The sequence below is a fragment of the Engystomops pustulosus genome, chromosome 2 (genome assembly GCF_040894005.1).
Source record: "Engystomops pustulosus chromosome 2, aEngPut4.maternal, whole genome shotgun sequence".
Lineage (NCBI taxonomy): Eukaryota > Metazoa > Chordata > Amphibia > Anura > Leptodactylidae > Engystomops > Engystomops pustulosus.
Window position 1 is genome coordinate 107017556 of NC_092412.1, and position 12582 is coordinate 107030137.

At 42.6% G+C, this 12582-nt stretch overlaps 1 protein-coding gene across 1 annotated transcript in view; it reads right to left on the minus strand.

Annotated features, from left to right (window-relative positions):
- Positions 1-976, minus strand: part of FHL2 (four and a half LIM domains 2) — a 58021-nt gene extending 57045 nt beyond the window's left edge. Inside the window, exon 1 of the mRNA XM_072135896.1 lies at positions 952-976. The gene's annotated coding sequence lies outside the window, so the exon portion shown is untranslated. The remainder of the gene's footprint in view (positions 1-951) is intronic.
- Positions 977-12582: the final 11606 nt, after the last annotated feature.

Consider the following 12582-nt stretch of genomic DNA (forward strand, 5'->3'; position numbering starts at 1 on the left):
ATAGCAGAGAAGCATTACTCCTGAGCATGTACACAAAGTGCAACACACATTCATCTCAACTTAACGGGGGATCAAGGGAGCAAAGGTATACTGACAGGCCACATACAGCCTGTCAAAAAAGTGACCAGGAAAACAGGCCTCTGGAGTCGGAGTCGATGACCATTTTGGTGGAGCTGGAGTTGAAGTTTGGGAAAGTGATGATTCAGAGTAGAGGGTTAGACTTACTGACTCTACATCCCTGTTACGGTGACAAAATCCAATTGTCATAGGGACTTAAAGGAAACCTACCATTTAGAATGGCAGGGGTAAGCTGTAAGTACCGAGCACCAGCTCAGGGTGAGCTGGTGCCGGTACTTACTTTCGTTAGTGTTATAAACCACGGTATCACGGTTTTAACACTTTTTAAACTCTAGACCAGAACAGGCTTTAAAAAGTGTTAAAACCGCGATACCATAACACTAACGAAAGTAAGTACCGGCACCAGCTCACCCTGAGCTGGTGCTCGGTACTTACAGCTTACCCCTGCCATTCTAAATGGTAGGTTTCCTTTAAAAAAATATCTGTCTGGAGATACACCTACAAAATAAACCTGTTCCAAATGACATGCAAATTCAACTTAAAAACAAACACACAGAAGTTATCTTGTATGTAACCTGGGGACTGCCTGTACTAGTAAATCTGTACTGCAGTTTTATGCATAGTGCATACAGAGTTCATTTAATGACTGTAACATATATCATCGCTATAAAGGTTTAAAAATATAACTTCTAAATATTACAGTGTAGAAAAGAAATGCAAGGTTTTTTAACTAAACAAATAGAGAGAAAATATATTACCGCAGGTGATTAATTTCCATCAAGTCTACTCAGCTATAAATGTAATAACACAAGAACACAAATAGCATCCGAGAGAGTGCATAGGTAGCTCTATATCATATCAGCAATAAATAACCTGAGGAATCTGGCTTTCTGCCAGCACGCGCTTCTGTTTGTTGATTCCCTCCAGGAGGCTTTTCCACAGAAGATATTTATGGGCTGTTCAGAAACAAGAAGCTTCTTCAATATACAAATAAATGTCATGGCATAAGGATTTCACAAAAAATCTGGATCTAGTCAGGGATCAGTGAAACAGCTAAGCAATTGCGAAACTGAGATGTTTTCAAATGTATTTCATTTACAAAGGCTTGTCCAGTCCTACCTACATGAACTGTTACCACTTTCTTATACATTGTTACAAAAGAAGACTAGGATTAGAGTTTATAGCAACCAACCAGTGCCAAACTCTTATGATTCATTTTAGATATCAAGCTGCGCATTCAAGAGTAAGAATGGGCTTAGTTGCCCATGGCAACCAATTACAGCTCCCCTTCAAAATATTCATCAGCACTGGTAAAATTAAAGCTGAGCTGTTATTGGTTGCCATGGGCAACTAAGCACATTCTTAATCTTAGTCAGCTTGATAAATCTCCCCCATTATGATACCATTATCCCACATACAGAAATTATCCTTAGAGCCCTTCTGTCTGTCTGTCCCTTTACACTGCCTGCAGATTTACTGTATTTTATGTAACATTGATTATCAGTAATAAAGTTTACCATGTTTTATTGTATATTTTTATTCTGATTTATTGGCTTTGCATATGAAGTCATTAGGTGTTTAGTCTCCTTGGTGGTGACTGGTTATGGCCCCTTTCTGACCAGTTTCACCCCGTGAACTTTTTTGTGGTTTAAATGTTACAGGGAGTGGACTGCTGAGGACTGGGGTAAACTCATTTTCTCTGATGAATCCCCTTTCCGATTGTTTGGAATATCTAGAAAACCGCTTGTTCGGAGAAGACAAGGTGAGTTATACCACCAGTCTTGTCTCATGCCAACTGTAAAGCATCCTGCAACCATTAATGTGTGGGGTTGCTTCTCAGCCAAGGGAATCGTCTCTCTCACAGTCTTGCCTAAAAACACATCCATGAATAAAGAATGGTACCAGAATGTCCTCCAAGAGCAACTTCTCCCAACCGTCCAAGAGCAGTTTGGTGATCAACAATGCCTTTTCCAGCATGATGGAGCACCTTGCCATAAAGCAAAGGTGATAACTAAATGGCTCAGGGAACAAAACATAGAGATTTTGGGTCCATGGCCTGGAAACTCCCCAGATCTTAATCCCATTGAGAACTTGTGGTCAATTATCAATAGACAGGTGGACAAACAAAAACCAACAAATTGTGACAAAATGCAAGCATTGATTGTGCAGGAATGGACGGCTATCAGTCAGGATTTGGTCCAGAAGTTGATTGAGAGCTGCCAGGGAGAATTGTAGAGGTCCTGAAGAAGAAGGGTCAACACTGCAAATATTGACTTGCTGCTCATTCTGTCAATAAAAGCTTGTGTTACTCATAATATGATTGCACTTGTATTTTGTGTCATTCTCAAAACTTATGGCCATGACTGTATGTTCTCTCTGTGTTTGCGTGGGTTTCCTCCCACACTTCAAAAAACATACTTTATAAATATATAATATATACAGAATTATTATTATTATTCTTTTCAGTGCAAACTGCTTGCTCACGTATTTATAAAGTGTCCGCAACACATCTTTGTCATAGCTGCACTATACCCGACACTAAATTATTGTGCGCCACATTTATCATGCAGTGTCCAGAAATAAATCACACACATTGAGGCTCATTTACTAAGGGTCCGCGGACCGCACTATTGTCGGAATATCCAACGATTTCAAATATGCGCCGCATTTAGAAGGGTTTTTTGTCGCACGCGGTCAGATTTTGGCGCCACACAAACGGATCCGGACAACGTGCGGGATTTAACATCTAAAATTGTGTCGCAAGATATGCACTCACATACACCAGGAAGGTGAAGGTGAGGTGAACTCCGGCGGACCTCAGCGGGGAAGCGACATATGCATGATCTGGGGCGCACAATCTTGGTGAATCGCGCCGGACTTCATCCTCATCGGACATTCCGGATTGGGGATCGCGACGGGATGGGTAAGTAAATGTGCCCCAGTGTCTTAGAGGTACACCGAAAAAAGTTGGTGCACTCTGTCGTGGCCACTTGGCCTCCTATGGAGAGGGGAGGGTGAGGAGCACTCATTCTCCCTCCTTTTTCCACCCACACAGGTAAAGCACGCGGGAGTTCAAGGGGCCTAAGTTTAATATCTGCATGGTGATCTCTCACTCATGAATCCCGTCAGGGTTCTGGATAATAATGGCCATGTGAATGATGTTTCTACTTTTGGGAAAGATGAAAATTACTCTTACCTATAATCAACCTAACTTATTGCTCCCTGCGAAAAAAAATATACTACTTTCGGCAGGGGTGTCGCTAGGTCAAAATATTTGGGGCACATGCCCTGGATCTTTTGACCAGTGCGCCAAAAGTCCCCGTCAGCAGTCTAGTTTTTCCGCTGCTCAGATGACATCTCCTGAACTCAAGCCTAACTGCATCCTCTGAATGCAGATTGTGTTGAGTGCAATGGTGGTACAGTCAGGGGCGCACCTGCCATGAGGCGAGTTGAGCATCTCGCCTCAGGCGGCAAACCTCCTGCGCGACGAGGGGGCGGCACCGTGCCCCCACTCCCTGCCGGCTGGCATCGAGTTCCCCGCCGGCGCAGGCACCGTGTATCCAACCCCCGCCTGCATCGAACTCCCACCCGCCGAACGGGACTGTTACAGCCCTCCGTGTGGCACCATGCTCCCCGCCGGCACCGTGCTTCCGGTCCACCAGCACTCCAGAGCTCCGTCCAGCACCTGGTTCCGGCCACCGGCCGACACTCCCGCCCTCCGCATGCCTCAGCTCACTTCCGCTCCCCCCACCCCGCCGCTCTCCGCTCCGAAAGTTGTCGGCGCCTCCCCCTCCTGCCCCCGCGGTCCCAGCTCTCCCCCCTCAACCCTCGCTCCCAACTCCGAACACTGAAATGCCGACATCCCCCCCCCCCCCGACTCCGACCCCGGCGCTCGGCTCCCGGCTCCGACCCCCCCCCCCTTCCTCCAGCCCGCCCGACAAACCCGTCCGCGGCCTGCCTCAACGATTATGGTAAGTGTGAAGCTACTATATATTTAGATGCATCTATGTATTTATGTATATTCTGTACAGTGAATGTGTGTGTATGTATACTGTATGACTGTATATAAGTGTGTGTACACTGTGTGAGTGTGGGTATATGCATGCTATATGAGTGTATATGCTGTATATATGTGTATCTGCTGTATGAGTGTGTATACTGTATATATATATATATATATTTAATATACAATACACACAGCGTGTCGCCATATACCATATTATACATACAGCATGCCTCCATTTAGTATATAATACACACGGCTTGCCTCCATATAGTATATTTTACATGGCGGGACACTGTATGTATTATATGGTATATGGCGGCACGCTGTATGTAATATATGGTATATGGCGGCACGCTGTATGTATTATATGGTATATGGCGGCACGCTGTATGTATTATATGGTATATGGGGGCACGCTGTATGTATTATATGGTATATGGCGGCACGCTGTATGTATTATATGGTATATGGCTGCACGCTGTATGTATTATATGGTATATGGCGGCACGCTGTATGTATTATATGGTATATGGGGGCACGCTGTATGTATTATATGGTATATGGCGGCACGCTGTATGTATTATATGGTATATGGCTGCACGCTGTATGTATTATATGGTATATGGCGGCACGCTGTATGTATTATATGGTATATGGCGGCACGCTGTATGTATTATATGGTATGTGGCGGCACGCTGTATGTATTATATGGTATATGGCGGCACGCTGTATGTATTATATGGTATATGGCGGCACGCTGTATGTATTATATGGTATTTGGCGGCACGCTGTATGTAATATATGGTATATGGCGGCACACTGTATGTAATATATGGTATATGGCGGCACACTGTATGTATTATATGGTGGCACGCTGTATGTATTATATGGTATATGGCGGCACGCTGTATGTATTATATGGTATATGGCGGCACGCTGTATGTATTATATGGTATATGGCGGCACGCTGTATGTATTATATGATATATGGCATATAGCGTCAGGCTGTATGTATTATATGGTATATGGCGGCACGCTGTATGTATTATATGGTATATGGCTGCACGCTGTATGTATTATATGGTATATGGCGGCACGCTGTATGTATTATATGGTATATGGGGGCACGCTGTATGTATTATATGGTATATGGCGGCACGCTGTATGTATTATATGGTATATGGCTGCACGCTGTATGTATTATATGGTATATGGCGGCACGCTGTATGTATTATATGGTATATGGCGGCACGCTGTATGTATTATATGGTATGTGGCGGCACGCTGTATGTATTATATGGTATATGGCGGCACGCTGTATGTATTATATGGTATATGGCGGCACGCTGTATGTATTATATGGTATTTGGCGGCACGCTGTATGTAATATATGGTATATGGCGGCACACTGTATGTAATATATGGTATATGGCGGCACACTGTATGTATTATATGGTGGCACGCTGTATGTATTATATGGTATATGGCGGCACGCTGTATGTATTATATGGTATATGGCGGCACGCTGTATGTATTATATGGTATATGGCGGCACGCTGTATGTATTATATGATATATGGCATATAGCGTCAGGCTGTATGTATTATATGGTATATGGCGGCACGCTGTATGTATTATATGGTATTTGGCGGCACGCTGTATGTAATATATGGTATATGGCGGCACACTGTATGTAATATATGGTATATGGCGGCACACTGTATGTATTATATGGTATATGGCGGCACGCTGTATGTATTATATGGTATATGGCGGCACGCTGTATGTATTATATGGTATATGGCGGCACGCTGTATGTATTATATGGTATATGGCGGCACGCTGTATGTATTATATGATATATGGCATATAGCGTCAGGCTGTATGTATTATATGGTATATGGCGGCACACTGGACCTATTATATATTACATGGGGAGCGCCGGATGTATTTTATAATATATGGTGGCATGATGGATTGAGTTTATATTATATGGCGGATTGTTGTATGTATTTTGTTCTTTGTGGTAGCTTGCTTTGTTTATTATATAGTACATGGAGGGATGCTCTTATGTATTTTGCATTGCTTTATTTTCAAATTAAACCAATGTGATTGTGTCTGGTCTTGAAACTCCTTGATATATTACATATATGGGGGGGGGGGCGTCTTTTTATAGCTCGCCTCAGGCAGCAGAAAGGCTAGGTTCACCCCTGGGTACAGTGAGCTGTCAGCTCTCTGTTTCACAATGCAGCCTCCACTGATCTATTAAGCTGTTTAAGATGGAGGGCAGGAAGAAACCTGCTCAGAGGAAGGAGAGGTGAGTGTTTTGTTTATTTTTTTATTATAAGGACTGGGGGCATTAATTTTATGACTGGGGTAGGCTGGGCACATTATTATTCAAGACTGGGGCAGAGGGGTGGTATTCATTTTATGACTGGGGTAGGCTGGGAGCATTAATTCTATGACTGGGGCAGGCAGAGGGCATTATTATCAAGACTGGGGCAGGGTGGGGGAATTATTATTAAGACTGGGGTAGAGTAGGGTCATTATTATCAAGACTGGGAAAGGCTGGGGGGCATTATTATCAAGACTTAGTAGGTTATCTTTCAACTTTACAATGTCTTATTTATATTTAGAATGTGATATTCCTTTACAACAGTGCAGAGATTGTGTAATGTAATATAGAGTGCACCGGTCCAGCTTCTTCCTGGAGCAGTGATTCCAGTATTTGATCCCAAGCTTTTATGTGATATGTGATGATATTTATATATTGGTGTTATGGTTAGAAGACAGTACTTTCAGACATAAACGACATTTACCCTAATAAATAAATATGTCAGCATGGTACTACTTTCTAAAATGAAATGTTGTTATCGTATCAGAATTTGTACGCATTTTGTACATAGTTAATGTATTTTGTACATTTGCATTATACAAACCTCACTTTTGATCACTTTTTGTTAGACATTGATAAAGGCTTATGTTTGATGCCAAAACTTCACATTTTGTTTGTATACTGCCGTAGTAAAAAAAAACTAACTTGACACTTGAGTGCCTGGATCCACTTTGAGAAAGAAATAAGCAGGAAGTGTGAAAATCCTGTACCATTGGTGAGGTTAAGGAAAATCCAATTACCTGTAAGAGTAATTTTCATCTTTTCCCTTCACCTCCACAGTGGCACTGACAGGAGGAATAACAGGGTAGTAAAAATTATAGGGTGGCACAGCAGAAGACAATACATTTCTTCCAAAAGAGAGATCAAAGTTTTCACCTACATCCAGCTTGTAATGTCTGAAAAAAGTGGAAGATATCTTCCACGGAGCTGCCCTGCAAATCTGCTCAATTGAAGCAACCAATGAGGCAGAGTGAGATTTTATTTGACTTGGTGGATCCAGATGAGAAAGATGACATGTTTCGATCAATCTAATCTACCTTGCAATAGATTCCTTTCCTGCAGAGCTGCCACTGTTTTGTCTGGGAACTATACATAGATGATCCGAGTTCCTAAATTCTTCAGTATTCTGAAGATATCTGATGAGACATCTCCTAACATCGAGACAGTGGAATTCTTCTTCCTTCGAATTTGACGGTTGGGTCACAGAAGGAAGGAAGAGTCACAGATTGTTCTCTGTAAAACTTTGAGGCAACTTTAGGGAAAAAACAAGGATGCATATTTAAAGATAATAAGTCCTCTTTAATTTCCAAATATGGAGGTCAGCAAGAGAATACTTGTATCTTAATCTACTGGCTGTGGTCATTATGAACAGAAGTATCTTTAATAGGCTCGAACTGAGGCTTGGAAAAAGCTAGTAACACCAAAGTTAAGGAGGAATTTTAGAGTGCACAAATGGTCTTAGTCTGTTGGAGGCTTTCAAGAAACATTTAAAGGGGTATTTTCGTCTGGGCATGAACATTCAGTTTCATTAATCTGTCATATATGAACATTTCTTCAATTAGATGTTAATAAAAAAAATTTAGGCATGTGAAGATAATTTCCTATAAATGTAATAATATGGTCCCTTAGAAACGAGATAGCTTCCTCGGATATGGCCACCTCTGCTGGAGGGATTGCATAAAGAAACAAAAGGTGTTCGTATATGAAATGTCTGGGAGTTACTGCATGTCTCACAGCCGTCCTGTGGTAATGAACGCTGAATCCAGGTGGTCAGGCAGGGCTCTATAGCACAAGTCTGGCCACTGCTGCCAAAATGTGAGGTGGTCGTATCCGAGGAAGCCATCTCGTTTCCAAGGTACAACATGACTACATTTATGAGAAATTATCTTCACACAGGAACATTTTTTTAATAACACCCAATTGAAGAAATGTTTACATGTGGCAAATTAATTAAATTAAATGTAAATGCCGAGATGGGAATACCCCTTTAATATAAGAATTCTCTGAAAGTCTTGTATCCAAAAAGGCACTAAGTGCAGCTACTTGCATTCTTCAACCATTTACCCATACCCTTCTGAAGCAAATCCTGGATAATGGAGATATTGAGATCAATTGACAAACAGTTTCTCTCACTCAAGAACATCAATAAAAGCCTTCCAAACCCTGGTACATATTTTGAGGTTACCTTCTTCCTGCTTGACAAATATAGGTAGAAATTACAGGATCCGATGGTCCCTTGAATAATTTACTCTCAATCTCCAAACCGTCAACTGAAGCTGCAGAAGAGAAGGGTGAAGAATCGACCCCTGTGATACAAAAAGATCCTGGAATTCCAGGAGATTCAAGCATTCTCCTTTTGACATGCTGTGTAGAAGAGGAAACCAAGATCTTCTGGTCCAGAAGGCCGCTATGATAAACACTGACACTGAGGTATTTGTCTGACAAATTTTCTGGAGGGAACTGCTTGGTTGTATAAAGAAGATCTGAGGAGAGAGTCTCCATTTGCCTATATTCAGGGATCCCTTCAGGTGAATAGCTGAAATTGAAAGTACATTTAGTTCTGCACACAGAAAAATTAACTGGGAAACCTTGTATAATTTGGGACTCATACTACCTCCTTGCAAATTCAGGTAGGCAACGATTGTAGCGCTGTCTGTTAGAATTTGACCATGTTTGCCCCCAACTGAGGAGCGATCCATTGTAAATTCCAACACTGCTGACAGTTCTCTTGAGGACAGTTTTGTCATAACTGGATCCTAAAGACCCTATAAAAAGGAGAAAAAAATGAGCGCCCCATCCCAATGAACTGGCATAAGTTGAATTATTCTCACAGTTAATTCCTTTTCCATTAGTCCCCCATGACGGCCCCTCTCGGAGGATGACCCTTGACCCTGCAGGGACAGGAAGCGGAGAGATTAAATGCCCCCCCTCCTGCACCCACATACCAGTGGCTTCCAATAACAACACCTGGCAGTGGCTACAACCCATGTATTGTATGTTAAGTTCACATACAGGTAATAATACATGAATTTGAATATCGGTACAAAATCAAACAACATAGGGTGGGAATATACATGGGCCGTCATGGTGGACTAATGGAAAAGGAATTAACTGTGAGAATAATTCAACTTTTCTCCTAGCGTCCCCCATGAAGGCCCCATTTGGAGACATAACAACTAAATCATTTGGGGGGGGGCAACAACCTGTAAGACCTTCCTACCATGGCCAGGGCGCCAGGCCGCTCGCTCCTACCGCTGCCCACGTAGTAGTGGCCGACATCCATGATGCCCCCTCGGCCTTCGTGGGTGAAGAACGGGTACTTCCCCATAACTGCGGCCCAGCAGCTCTTGCTGGTGATCCCTACGTGTGTCGCTCGTCAGCCGGAATCCAAGATGGCCACTGGCCGCACACCCTGGAAAAAGGGAGGACAGAACCAGGTTGTGCAGGCCCATCCAGGCAAAGGACCACCAGAAACAGGCTCCCAGGTCGTCACGCCTGCGCATAGCACCAGAGACCACTGCGGGCCTACAAGCCACCACAGGGAGGCAGGCCCACAGCGTCCAGACTTCTTGGGCCTCCGATCCCCAAGCAGACGAGCCAAATACAGGTGGGGCCTCGGAAAACAGCAGGTGGCTCACAGGATCCCCAGCGTGCAAGCCATTAAGGCCAACAAGCCCAGGAGGGCAAGGAGCTTGGTTCACTCAAGAGGTCAGTGTGCATCGGGGAGGGGTGGCGGGAACCCGGCAGAGTTCAGGTCACCATTGGGAGCCTGCCCAGGCCAGTTGGGTAAGTTTTTCAGACAAAGTGACAGAGGAGAGATTTGAAAAATATGGAGCGGAAGCTTAAGGGCCAACTGGCTGCATCAATAAAGAATTTTTGCAACCACACTATCCAAAATTTTAAAACACTAATAAAATTGATAAATCTCCTTTATAAAGTTTAAAACGAAGAAGGGAATTGCAGAAATATCCCTTTACTGCCACCTAGTGTTCAATTAGCCTTCTACAAGCTTTAGATCTTCATTCCAATCATTCTAAAACAGAAAGCAGCAAAAGCAAAGAATTTTATTATAATGTATTTGAAACAGAATATAAATTCAGCAAGAACAGAGCAGAGTGTATAGTAGATACTGCCAATACACAAGGTATCGCTACAACTCCCTGTGTATAATAAATTCCTCTCCTTGGTGGCCACATGTTTATATATACGATGACGGTATGCTGGCAATTCCATAACATACTGTACTTCATGTACAGCACACCATGTTCTTTGTATACAGAAGAGAAGATCTAGCAACGTCTAACTGCAAATAATATATAAAATGTATTAATTTACCAAAGTATTACTGATTGATAACCTCTCTAACCTTTTTAGCTGATACAGTAATTTACCAGCATAAATCATACATTATGAACAAATATTAAAGTTAAACAGCTAAATATAAGACACACAATGGACTATGTAAAGTGCTAAACAAAGATAGTAACAAAAGCTACCCCAAAAAGTAAAAGATACTGATGCTTCCTCCTAAGACATGCACCACGGTCAGAACAAGATATTGTGCAGGGACAATATTTATTGATTGTATTTTTTAACGCAAAGATGATATGCAGGGATGAAATTCTGATGTGAAAATAACTGTACTCCAGCACTAACCAAAATACTTTGGTACTAAAACCCTTGTTACATGGACACATCATCCATATCAAGGGAAAGCAGCTTCCCAGATGAGAAAACACAAAAAGCAGCCAATAAGGTGTAATAAAAAAAAGAAGTCAAAGCATGCCACATACCACATCTTAGGGAATGGGGGAGGGGAAAAACAAACAAAAAAAAACAAAAAACAAAAAACATGTATCACTTCCAGTTAAAAGTAAAGATCATTTTAAATCCAACATCCATGTATGTATAGGCGGTCCCCGACATCCAACCCTCAGTTACAGACGGACCCCTCTGCCAACTGTGACCTCTAGAGAAGTTTTCTGGATTATTTCCTGAACTTCCAGGCTGCAATTATCAACTATAAGGCGTCTGTAATGAAGCTTTGACAATCCTTGTTCCCATGACGGCGCAAAATCCAATTGTCACTGAGGTTTTTTTTTTTTTTACCAAAGTTACAATTACTAACTATAACAGTTCCAACTTACATACAAATTCAACTTAAAAACAATATCTTGTACAGAACCCCGTGGACTGAATATTTTGAATTCTACAAATTTGTCAGCAGCAAAATGTAAAAATCTAGTAAGAGTATACGTGGCACATCCCATAAAACTTTAAAAATTTATTCAGGACCGGTTTCTTTAAACCCGATATGACAGTTAATTACCGTATTTTCCGGACTATAAGGCGCACTTAAAAGCCTTGGATTTCCTTGGAAATCCAAAGTGCGCCTTATAGTCCGGTGCGCCCTATATGAGGGCAGCGGACCCTACTTACATAGGTCCCCGCTACCGGAGACAGCAGATCTCCAGCGGGAACTGCAGACCACGCGGCACGAACAACTTCTGCCGCGTGGTCTGCAGTTCCCGCTGGAGATCTGCTGTCTCCGGTAGCGGGGACCTATGTAAGTATTCCATTCTCCACCTCCCCCTCACCTTCCCAGCGTTCCGCGTCTCTTCGGGTCTCCGCTCCGCCCCCGGACCTCCGCCACGCCCCCGACCCTGCGCCTTATATATCGAATTATTACATATATAAGGCGCATCGGACTGTTGCGCCTTATATTCCGGTGCGCCTAATGGCCCGGAAAATACGGTAATCAGGGGCATGTAGGTATTTAACTGCATACTATTGTTGTTTTTATGCACACCATGACTAAGGCTTGAGAGCAAGCTGAAACGCGTAGGTGGATTACCTACCTTTTCTGCACCTTTTGATGTAAGAAGAATAAAGTTTTATGGGATGTGCCACGTATACTCTTTCTTACTTGGACTATTTTTGGACAAACGAGCCAGCAACACGTGGGCACTCCAAACAAGCCTCCACTGTCCTCAAAGCAAGTTTCTGGATATAAGGGTACTTGAGATATTTTTTCCTAATTTTCTCAAAGTCTAAAAATCTAGTATTTGTGCTTTGTGATGAACAAAAAAATTCAGGCACTCCA